Source organism: Chiloscyllium plagiosum, unplaced genomic scaffold (genome assembly GCF_037043375.1).
Source record: "Chiloscyllium plagiosum isolate Xiang-an unplaced genomic scaffold, Cpla_swu_hap1 HiC_scaffold_17, whole genome shotgun sequence".
NCBI classification, from domain to species: domain Eukaryota; kingdom Metazoa; phylum Chordata; class Chondrichthyes; order Orectolobiformes; family Hemiscylliidae; genus Chiloscyllium; species Chiloscyllium plagiosum.
Genome location: NW_028270155.1, coordinates 63,519,820 through 63,531,622, shown reverse-complemented (window position 1 = coordinate 63,531,622; position 11,803 = coordinate 63,519,820). Strand labels below are relative to the sequence as shown.

Sequence of the window (11,803 nt, the reverse complement as noted above, 5' to 3'; positions counted from 1 at the left end):
ATGGCAGAGAGTTTGGATAAAAGGTTCTTTTTCGGAATGGCAGCAGGTGACAAATGGGGTCCCGCAGGGTTCAGTGTTGGGGTCACAGCTGTTCACTTTATATATTAATGATCTGGATGAAGGGACTGGGACAATCAGGTGAAGTTCACCAATGATACAAAGTTAGGTGGACAGGCAGTTAGTGCTGAGGAGGTGGGGAGGCTGCAGAAAGGTCTAGACAGTTGAGGAGAGTGATCCAGGAAATGGCTGATGAAATTCAACGTGAGCAAATGTGAGGTCTTGCACTTTGGAAAAAAGAATACAGGCATGGACTATTTTTTAAACAGTGAGAAAATCATAAAGCCAAAGTACAAAGGGACCTGGGAATGCTAGTCCAGGATTCTCTAAAGGTTGACTTGCAGGTTGAGTCTGTGATTAAGAAAGCAAATGTATGCTGTCATTTATCTCAAGAGGGTTGGAATACAAAAGCAGCGATGTGCTTCTGAGACTTTATAAAGATCTACTTAGGCCCCATTTAGAATACTGTGTCCAGTTTTGGGCCCCATACCTCAGGAAGGACATACTGGCACTGGACCGTGTCCAGCAGAGATTCATACGGATGATCCCTGGAATGGTAGGCCTAACATACGCTGAATGGCTGAGGATCCTGGGATTGTACTCATCAGAGTTGAGAAGGTTGAAGGGGAGATCAAATTGAAAATTACAAGATAATGCATGGCTTAGAAAGGGTGGAAGCTGGGAAGTTGTTTCTGTTAGGCGGGGAGATGAGGACCCATGGGCACAGCCTTAGATTTAGAGGGGTCAATTTAGAATGGAAATGAGGAGACATTTCTTCAGCCAGAGTGTGGTGGGTCTGTGAAATTCATTGCCACAGAGCACAGTGGAGGCCGGAACGTTGGGTGGCTTCAAGGAAGAGATTGATAAATTCTTGATCTCACAGGGAATTAAGGGCCATGGGGAGAGTGCAGGTAAGTGGAATTGAAACACTCATCAGCCATGATTAAATGGCAGAGTGGACTCGATGGGCCGAATGGTCTTGCTTCCACTCCTATGTCTTATGGTCTTATGGTCATATACCTTGATATAGAGCTCGGAGCAATGTAACCTCATCCACAAATAGGCTGCAGTGCTATTTCTAGATTAGAGGAGTGAAATTTAGGCACATACCCGCTGTGATAAAACCCCCATCTAAAAAAGGTCACCCTGAACATCACAGACCATGCCTTTGCACATTACAGTTCAGAGTGAGAACGTGGCAGTGCTGTCTTCCAGTAACAGGTTGGAAAAGTGACACAGAAATGGCAAACCCAGTGAGGTTACTCAGTTTGCAACTGACATGACATGGAGGCTGTAGATGAAATGATGGTAAAATGGATTTGTCCAAAGACACAGAGAAGGAGACAACAAGCTATTGTTGCCAGGTAACCGCGGTGACTTTCATGTCAGGAATTGGTGCGATCTGATTTCTCAGGGACAGAGAGGAGAACTGGAAGCTGCTTACAAAATGACATGAGTCTGTCGAATAATGAGATGCAACTTCATTTGAAATAAGGTTGTAACTGCTGATTTGCAAGATTGAAAATGCATTATGTAAACTCCAGGGAAAGCTGGAAATATTATCAAGAATCTCATTTTTCCATTCTCCCTATATTTTCCAGTTTTCTTACCTTTTCCCATGCCACTCAATGGACAGAAATTTCCACCCAAAAGGATACTCTCCTCAAGTCAAAATGAGAGATGCTGAGAGTGGGAGTGAAGCTGAAAGCTTATGTTTCCTTGGAAACAAGATGTGCCATAGCAACCACATTGCACTAATTGCTGGAAATGAACCCATGAACCAGGGGCAATAGACAAGCAGCATGTTCTCCTAGAACTTTCTAGAATGTGTCTCAGACCTTTTGAAGGAATTGTTCCTGGAACTCACACTGCTAAATTGCATTACTGTCATGTTATGGGGGGTTACTGGTGTTTTATTTCTCAGCAAGAATGATTCTCTTTCTCCTTCATGAGAAAATCAATTAATATTTTGACAGACTCTGGGCACGTCAGTCTCTGATGGTGGCTGATGTTGTGATTTTTGTTGCAGATGGTTTGACAAATAAAAAGTATTAATAAAGATTTATGAATCGATTTACTTGCACAAAGTTAACTTACAAAGTGGCTAGGAAGTGGAATTAAATTGTGTAAATTATTCCTGGTTTACTTATTGAAGGGGGAAGAAATGATATTGGATAGTGAGTTGTCCAGCATAGACAGTCACAGAGCAAGGAGTGTGTTGCTGCAGATCCTGATCATGCTGATCTTGCCCAAACTCCACAAAGACTGCGGCCAAACCCAAGAAGCCTTTTGCTGATAATCAGACTTTAAGGAAAAACTGAGTAATGTGGAGAACCAACTTCCACGCTCAAATGATGAATTTACTGAAGAAAAATGCAAACAGGTGAGAACACTTCAGCATCGGTCTCAGGAACGAAAATACTTGAGTGAGAACTTAAAATGTCTCAATGATAAACACGTGGAAGCAAATTCAACAAAGATTCAGTTTAGAACATCAAATATCAAAAGTCTCTGTGAGGTGACAAATACCTTGAACAGGAGAAGGAATTTCTGATGCCTCAGAATAGTTGGCTCAGTGCAGAATTAAAAACGAAGACAGACAAAATGCTGACGCAGACTGGAGAACAAGAAAGATGAGATGTTCAGTGTGAAAAAAATGAACCAGATATTTGAACAGATAAAGAGACTTTTAAGGAATGGGCTGAGGAGCAATCAGACACATAGGGAGGAATAGTTCCATAATGTGTGGAATTATCGTGTGAAATGGTGAAACTTGTAGCTGGGTTTTTTAAGACCACTATGAAACAGAGGCAACTAAACTGACCAGAGTAGTTGTGTGGTTGAATTAAAAAAAGTCAACAAATTTGAGAATGAATTATGAACTAAGAGAGAAAACAAAAGTCGGAGGAAATTATGAAAGAAGTGAAAATTAAGTTCCCATTTTTAATACTTCACAGAGAAGAAAATGATTGGTTACAAAAGGCTGTGATATGTATCTCAGAGAAACTAGAACATGATCTGAGTAAAGGAACCAAAAGTCCCTTCACGCTGATTGAATAAACTAATATAGACCCACACAATGCAGCCAATTCTGTTCCAAAGGAAGTGATTCAGGGAGATGAGTTTGAAGCTGGTTGTCAGTCAGGAACCCAGCTTCCCACAGCCACCGTCATGGAGCCATGGAATTTCTACCGATAGAGAAAAGGAAAAGCAAAAGGCCAGAGAATGGGAAGGATGTGGTTCATAAATTTCCCAAAAGACTGAAAATATTAGAAAGAGCAACAGAAGAAGGGAACTATTGACATCGCTGAGAAAGATTTCAATGAAGCACATTCAAAAGGGGATCAGGAGAAGGTGACAGATCTCAAAGTCTTCAAAGGTCAAAGCCAACAGGAATCCAAAACATTTCAACACAAAATCTCAATAACTTTCTCAAACCAGCTAAAAGGGATATTATTTGGAATAGAGGTGTATTGTTGGAACATAGAGATATCATTTTTACCTCAGTGACTAAAAATGAGTATTTAAGTTTGAAGAATAAGCTTAGAGGTTAAGGTACATCTCCAGTGCATGAACGGATGGATGATGTGTCTGTGTCCTTAACTCAAATATTCAGTGCAGCTTTAAAGGAAGATTATTAAAACAGTGCTGGTACCTTGAAATGCTAAGGTGTTTAAATCCTGCTACTTGTTCCTGCATTTGGAAGTGTGAAAATTAAGCTGATCTTCATGCTCTGCGAGTGTTGCTACTTTTGCCTGTTCCAATGGTTCCAATCCTACCGAGGAATAAGGATGGGGCTTGTTGAGGGGTTTTGATAAATCATGCGAAACAACTCAAAGGAAACTGAACAGCAGCTGAAGAGTTGCAGTTAGTTTCAGTCAGTAAAGCAATGGCAGAGAGAGAGAAACAGAGTCAGAAACAGGCTCCATGTAGGAACTGACTGAAGTTACAGAGAGGGGCCTGGAACTAGGGATCAGGGAGAAGTCCCAGGAGCGATTTGACAGCTGCAGTTAGTCAGGATTAAGGAAAGCTCTGGGATCCAGGAGTTGTAACTGAGAGGAGGCCAGAGCATAGAATTGCCTTCAGGCAGAGTAAGGCTGTTAGTAGATACCAAACAGTTACACAGTTAAGATTTAGCACAAGTACTGAGAGCCATGGTGTGGCGTGAAGTAGCCTGTGAGACATTAATAGCTCAGGGCAGTATACAGTGAGATCATATAATCCCACGGTAGTGTTTGCTTGGTGCAGCTGAGCAAGCTTGGATCTCAGACTAACCTTGGGAAAGCTTACGTTGTGCTAGAGTACACTTCCCAGAATCCAGAGCATGGTCCCAGGAAAAAGGGTGAATCAACAGAACATGAGCATCACTGAAAATGGGGCGTCAGCCTGGTGGTCCGACAACACAGGACTACTTGCATGTTAAACAGTGTAAGCAGCCTGCAATAGACAGAGCTAAGCAACCCGACAACCAATGGGTCAAATCCCAGCCCTGCAGTCCTGATGCTGAATGGAGGTGGACAATTAGACAATTCTCTGGAGTAGCAGGCTCCACAAATATCCCCCACCTCAATGATAAGGGAGCTCAGAACATCAGGGAAAAGGACAAGACTGAAGCATTGTCATCATTTTCAGCTCAAACTGCTGAGTGGAAACTCCATCTTGGCCTCCACCTGACATTCCCTGCACTGGAGATGCCAGTCTGTGGGTAAGTGGATTCACTCCATGTCATATCAAGGAGGAATTGAAGGTCCTGGACACTAACCTGGACACAAAGGTTAAGTTATCCAGCGGTAACCACACCCCTGACCAAGCTGTGTGACCAAGTTATCCAGCGGTAACCACACCCCTGACCAAGCTGTGTGACCAAGTTATCCAGCGGTAACCACACCCCTGACCAAGCTGAGTGAGTGTAGGTACAGTGCTGCCATTTATAAAGCAGCTTGGAATATCTCATCGACAGTAACCAGGACTGAACCAACCTGATCAATTACAGCTCAAGCTGTCTATTGTTGATAACCATAGCAGGCCTGGTTAATAGGGCTCTCAAATGGCACTTTCAGCAATACGTTGCTAACTGAGTTTGGGCACCACAGCATCCCCAGCTCCTGATATGATTATAGGTTTGGTCCAACTGTTTACAAAGAGCTGAACTGAAGTGAGAGTGACTGCCCTTGACACCAAGGCAGTATTTAACCATGGGTGGGCATCATGGAGCCTCAGGAAAACCCGAATCACTGGGAATCAGGGAGAAAACTCTCCGCTGGCTAGAGACATCCCAAACACAAAGGAAGATGGAACCAAAAGAGAAAATGCTGGAAAATCTCAGCAGGTCTGGCAGCATCTGTAAGGAGAGAAAGGAGCTGACATTTCGAGTCTATCAGACCCTTTGTCAAAGCTAAAAAATAGGGAGCAATAGGGAGGTATTTATACGAGGCTGAGAGAAGGTGAGCTGAAAATGTGTTGCTGGAAAAGCACAGCAGGTCAGGCAGCATCCAAGGAACTGGAGAATCGACGTTTCGGGCATAAGCCCTTCTTCAGGAATGAGGAAAGTGTGTCCAGCAGGCTAAGATAAAAGGTAGGGAGGAGGGACTTGGGGGAGGGGCATTGGAAATGCGATAGGTGGAGGGAGGTCAAAGTGAGGGTGATAGGCCGGAGTGGGATGGGGGCGGAGAGGTCAGGAAGAAGATTGCAGGTTAGGAAGGCGGTGCTGAGTTCGAGGGATTTGACTGAGACAAGGTGGGGGGAGGGGAAATGAGGAAACTGGAGAAATCCGAGTTCATCCCTTGTGGTTGGAGGGTTCCCAGGCGGAAGATGAGGCGCTCTTCCTCCAACCATCGTGTTGCCTGACCTTTCCGCCCCCACCCCACTCCGGCCTATCACCCTCACCTTGACCTTCCTCCAACTATCGCATTTCCAATGCCCCTCCCCCAAGTCCCTCCTCCCTACCTTTTATCTTAGCCTGCTGGACACACTTTCCTCATTCCTGAAGATGGGCTTATGCCCGAAACGTTGATCCTCCTGTTCCTTGGATGCTGCCTGACCTGCTGCGCTTTTCCAGCAACACATTTTCAGCTCTGATCTCCAGCATCTGCAGTCCTCACTTTCTCCTGAGAGAAGGTGAGCCATGGCTCCAGAAACAAAGGCAGCAATAAAGAGGTGATAATGACAGTGCATAGAGAGATTATGGGGAGATTAGGAGCTGTGAGTGACCAAGGCTGAAGCCAGTGCTATGTGATAAAATATGTGGGGGATGGGTGAAGCAAAGGCAAAATGGAAAACAGAGGAGAAGGGTAGCAAAGGGGGAAGAGGAGAGGAAAAAGGTAATGAGAGAGTGGGGAGCGAGAGAAAGAGAGACAATCAAAAAATAAGAGGTACAGAACAGTGAAAAAAATATAAAGCAAGGTAAATAAAATAAATGAAATAAAATGGCGGAGCAGAATGAAAACAGAGGGGTCGAGATGGGATAATCATCTGAAGTTGTTGACTTCAATGTTGAGACCGGCAGGCCTCAACGGGCCCAGTCGGAAGGTGAGATGCTGTTCCTCCAGTTTGTGTTGAGCTTCACTGGAACCTTGCAGCAGGCCCAGGACAGACATGTGGGTATGGGGACAGGATTGGGTGCTGAAGTGGCAAGCCACGGGGAAGGTCATTATCACCTCTTGATTGCTACCTTTGTTTCTGAAGCCATGACTCCCCTTCTCAGCCTGGTATAAATAACTCCCTACTTCTCCCTTGTTTTTAGCTTTGACCAGGGTCAGTTAAACTTGAAACATCAGCTCTTTTCTCTCTTTACAGATGCTGCCAGATCTGCTGAGATTTTCCAGCATTTTCTCTTTTGGTTCAGATTCCAGCATCCACAGTAATTTGCTTTTTTACAAAGGAAGATGGTTGTGGTTAGTGGAGATCAATTATCTCAGTCCAGAATATTCGGCAGGATTTCCACAGGGGAGTATCCTAAGCCTAACCTGAATAAGCTGCTTCTTACACAACATTCCCTCCATCATAAGGCCAGAAGTGAGGATGTTCACTCTCAGTACTATGCCTGAGCTACTGAAGCAGTCCATGTGAATATGCAGCAAGATCTGGACAACATGCAGCTTCAGCTACTAAGTGGAAAGTAACCTTCACTCCCAACTACCAGACAGTGGTCATCTCCAACAAGAGGGAATATAACCATCTCCCCCTGACATTCAATGGCATTATCATTGTTGACTTGCCCACTTTTAATGTTATGAGCTTACCACTGCCCAGCTATATCAGCGATATAAATACAGTGGCCAATCAGCAGGCCAACCGCTGGGAATTGGGTTGTGAGTAACTCATCCCTGCATCCGTACGCCTGCCTACGTCACATAACTCAGGACTCTGATGGGATACTCTCCAGTTGTCTTTGTTATGATGCCAGCTGATATTATCCCCGGACAGTTCAGATCTCAGGGAGGAGAAAGTGAGGACTGCACAGCAGGTCAGGCAGCATCCGAGGAGCAGGAGAATTGATGTTTTGGACATAAGCCCTTCATCAGGAATGAGGCTTGTGGGCTGGGGAGCTGAGAGATAAATGGGAGGGGGTTGGGACTGGGGTGGGGGGGGGAGGGGAAGATAGCTGAGAATGCAACAGGTAGATGAAGGTGGGGAAGAAGGTGATAGATCAGAGAGGAGAGTGGAGTGGATAGATGGGAAAGATAATGGACAGGTCAAGAGGGTGGCGTTGTGTGAGAGGCTTGGGACTGGCATAAGGTGGTGGGGGGGGGAGGGGAAATGAGAAAACTGGTGAAATCCACATTGATCCCGTGTGGTCGCAGGGTCTCAAGGTGGAATATGAGGAGTTCTTCTATCAGGTGTTGGGTGGTTAGCGTTTGGCGATGGAGGAGGCCCAGGACCTGCATGTCCTTGGTGGAGTGGGAGAGGAGTTGAAGTGTTCGGCCATGGGCCAGTGTGGTTGGTTGATGCAGATGTCCCAGAGACCTCCTACTAAAGATTCACAAACCTGACTTCCCCAGTCAACCCACTGTCTCAGCCTGCTCCTGTCCCACTGAACTGATCCCTGCCTACCTTCACACTGCCCTGTCCCCCTTAGTCCAGGAACTCGCCACCTATGTTTGGGATACCACCCATGCTCTTCACCACCCCCAAGATTTTCATATCCCTGGCCCCCAACACTTCATCTTCACCGTGGACATCCAGTCCCTGTACACATCGATCCCCCACAACGAAGGTCTCCAAGCCTTCCATTTCTTCCTCTCACGCCGTCCCAACCAGTACCCTTCCACTGACATCTTCAGCTGAACTGGTCCTCACCCTTAACAACTTCTCCTTCCAATCCACCCACTTCCTCCAAAACAAATGGGTAACCATGGACACCAGCATGGAACCCAGCTATGCCTGCCTCTTTGTTGGATACCTGGAGCAGTCTATCTTCTGCACCAGCACCACCTCCCACCTGTTCCTCCGCTACATCAATGACTGTATCGGTGCTACCTCGTGCTCCCAGGAGCAGGTTGAACAGTTCATCAACTTCACTAACACCTTTCACCCCAACCTCAAGTTCACCTGGACCATCTTGGACACCTCCCTCCCCTTCCTGGACTCTTCCATCTCCATCTCTGACAACCGACGAACCATGGACATCTTCCAAGCCACAGACTCCCATAGCTACCTGGACTACACTCCTCCCACCCTACCACCTGTAAAGACACCATCCCTTATTCCCAATTCCTCCGCCTCCACCTCACTTATTCCCAGGATGGCCAATTCCACCTTAGAAAGTCCCAGATGGCCTCCTTCTTCCACGATCGTAATTTCCACTCCCATGTGGTCGATGCTGCCCTCCAGCACATCTCCTCCACTTCCCGTACCTCCGTCTTTGAATCCCACCCCTCCAACAACAACAAGGACAGAACCCCCCGGGTCCTCACCTTCCACCCCACCAACCCCCGCATACAGCGCATCATCCTCCGCCAATTCTGTCACCTCCAAACAGACACCACCACGAGGGATATATTTCCCTCCCCACGCTTATCAGCGTTCCGGAGAGACCATTCCCTCTGCAACTCCCTTGTCAGATCCATGCCACCCCCACCAGACCACACCCTACTCCCGGCACCTTCCCCTGCCAACACAGGAATTGCAAAACCTGTGCCCACACCTCCCCCCTCACCTCTGTCCAAAACCCAAAGGATCCTTCCACATCTGACAGATATTTGCCTATACTTTCCCATACATCATCTATTGTATACGGTGCACCCGATGTGGTCTGCTCTACATCAGGGAGACAGGATGTCAATTCGCGGATCAGTTCAGAGAATATCTCTGGGACAGCCGCACCCACCAACCCCACCGCCCCGTGGCTGAACCCTGTAACTCCCCCTCCCACTCCACCAAGGACATGCAGGTCCTGGGCCTCCTCCATCGCCAAAACCTAACCACCCGATGCCTGGAGGAAGAATGCCTCATTTTCCGCCTTGGGACCCTGCAACCACACGGGATCAATGTGGATATCACCAGTTTCCTCATTTCCCCTCCCCGCACCTTAACCCAGTCCCAAACCTCCAACTCGACACAGCCATCTTGACTTGTCCATCATCCTTCCCCCCATCTGCTCCACCCTCCTCTACGACATATCACGTTCTCCCCCACCTCCACCTACCTATTTCATTCCCAGCTACCTTCCCCCAGCCCCACCCCCTCCCCCCATTTATTTCTCAGCTCCCCCCCAGCCCACAAGCCTCATTCCTGATGAAGGGCTTATGCACGTCGATTCTCCTGCTCCTCGGATGCTGCCTGACCTGCTGTGCATTTCCAGCACCACACTCTTGACAGTTAAGGTCGCAGAATGAAATCTGGATTGTATAAATCATATTTATTTTAAAAGTGAGGCTCATTTACCGAACCACAGATACACAAGGCTGCAGTCCTCTTCAGCAATAAAACAGAAGCTTCCTGGACAAAATAACAAAAAAGCTGTCTAAATAATGAATATAGATTAGATTACCTACAGTGTGGAAACAGGCCCTTCGGCCCAACAAGTCCACACCCTCCCTCCTAAGAGTCACCCACCCACACCCATTTCCCTCTGAACCGAACATTATGGGCAATCTAGCATGGCCAATTCACCTGACCTGCACATCTTTGGACTGTGGGAGGAAACCAGAGCACCCGAAGGAAACCCACGCAGACACGGGGAGAATGTGCAAACTCCACACAGACTGGAATTGAACGTGGGACCCTGGTGCAATGAGGCAGCAGTGCTAACCACTGAGCCACCGTGCCACCATAGATTGACAGATGTTAAAACACGGCATAACAAACTCTCATCTAAAGCCCTGACATTATCATTTTATCGTGATTCAAATCCAGAGAAATTACCCTTCGATGTCAAATCTTTAAATTCAACTTAACTGCTGCTTCCAGTTTTTTTTAACAGTGCGCTGTCAAGTCTCTGACATGAACACTCATGTCACTGAAAGCTTACTCTTTCTCAGGCTTTTAATAATCTGCATATTTCGAATCAAACACTCCTGGTCTGGAAGTTTCACAAGTTAATCTCCTACACCAAGATGGCCAGGTTTTCCTTGAACATTTTGTCTTTTTAGGTGAGAAAATATATTCCCTTCTTACTCCAGTCGTCTCCTCCTAAACTGTTCAAAAATCAATCCTTGATCGTGAAGCAAGTTAATGATTTTCAATATTTATTCCCCGTTTCATAAACCCCATCATATCAACAACCCTCCATTCACACACCAGGGGGTTTGCAGGGACCTGCTCTCTGACACCTGCTGCATTCAGTCCCTCTTCCAGACTCTGACGATTTTTTAAATACCTTTGACAAAGTAACCAACATCCCGATGCCACCAGTTTGAACTCTAAACTCTTAAAATGATATTAACATTTGTAAAAATCACGAACCTTACATCACACCTGGATAAGTATAACTGCAAGAGCATTCAGGAAGGTTGACAGCACCCAGGATAAAGGACCCCACTTGAGTGGCACTCCATCCATCACCTTTACCATTCCTTCCTTTCACCACTGGCTGACAGGGGCAGCAGTGAGTACCACATCTCACATTCAGTGCAGCTCCTCAGCAAAGCTCCTTTACAAGTCCCTTTCAAACCTGCTGCATTGACCACATGGCCAGCAGGTTCATGGAAACAACACCAGCTGCAAGTTGCCGATCAAGACATACACTACCCGACCTGGAAACACATCACCCTTCGCTCACAATCTCTGGGTAAAGATCAGGGCAATCCCTTCCTCTCTGCATGATGGTGCATCTCCAAGGATTACAGAGGTTCAGGTAGGCAGCACACAACCAGCTTCTCCAGAGCAATGAGGGACAGGGAACTATTGTTGGCCCATCCAGCAACACCTGCATCCTGGGAGAGAATGAAAACAAATGACTGATTTCCCTGGTTTGTCTGCACTAGCGGGAGGTCAGACACTGCACCAGAGTTGGGAGGCCCATTGAAAATCCATGTATGGGCTTGATATCAAAGTCAGAACGGGATTTCAAGCAGGAGGTTCACCTGAACTGAGAGGCTGAAATATTGTTACATTGCTGGGTTTTAAACAGATTAAAAATAAACAGAGACTGGGGTGGGAGAGCTACAGAATATTTTGCAGAGGCATGTTCAAGACTTGGGCAGAGCTGTATTGAACTGCAGTAAGAATGTGACAACAGTCTCACTTTCCAGGCCAATTGAACCTTATATTGGAGTTTATTTACAGTGTGGAGATGAGCATGATT

At 46.4% G+C, this 11,803-nt stretch overlaps 1 protein-coding gene across 1 annotated transcript in view; it reads right to left on the bottom strand.

The window, feature by feature from the left end:
• Positions 1-11,803, bottom strand: part of LOC148147384 (uncharacterized) — a 184,590-nt gene that overhangs the window by 112,539 nt on the left and 60,248 nt on the right. The gene's annotated exons all lie outside the window — the stretch shown is intronic.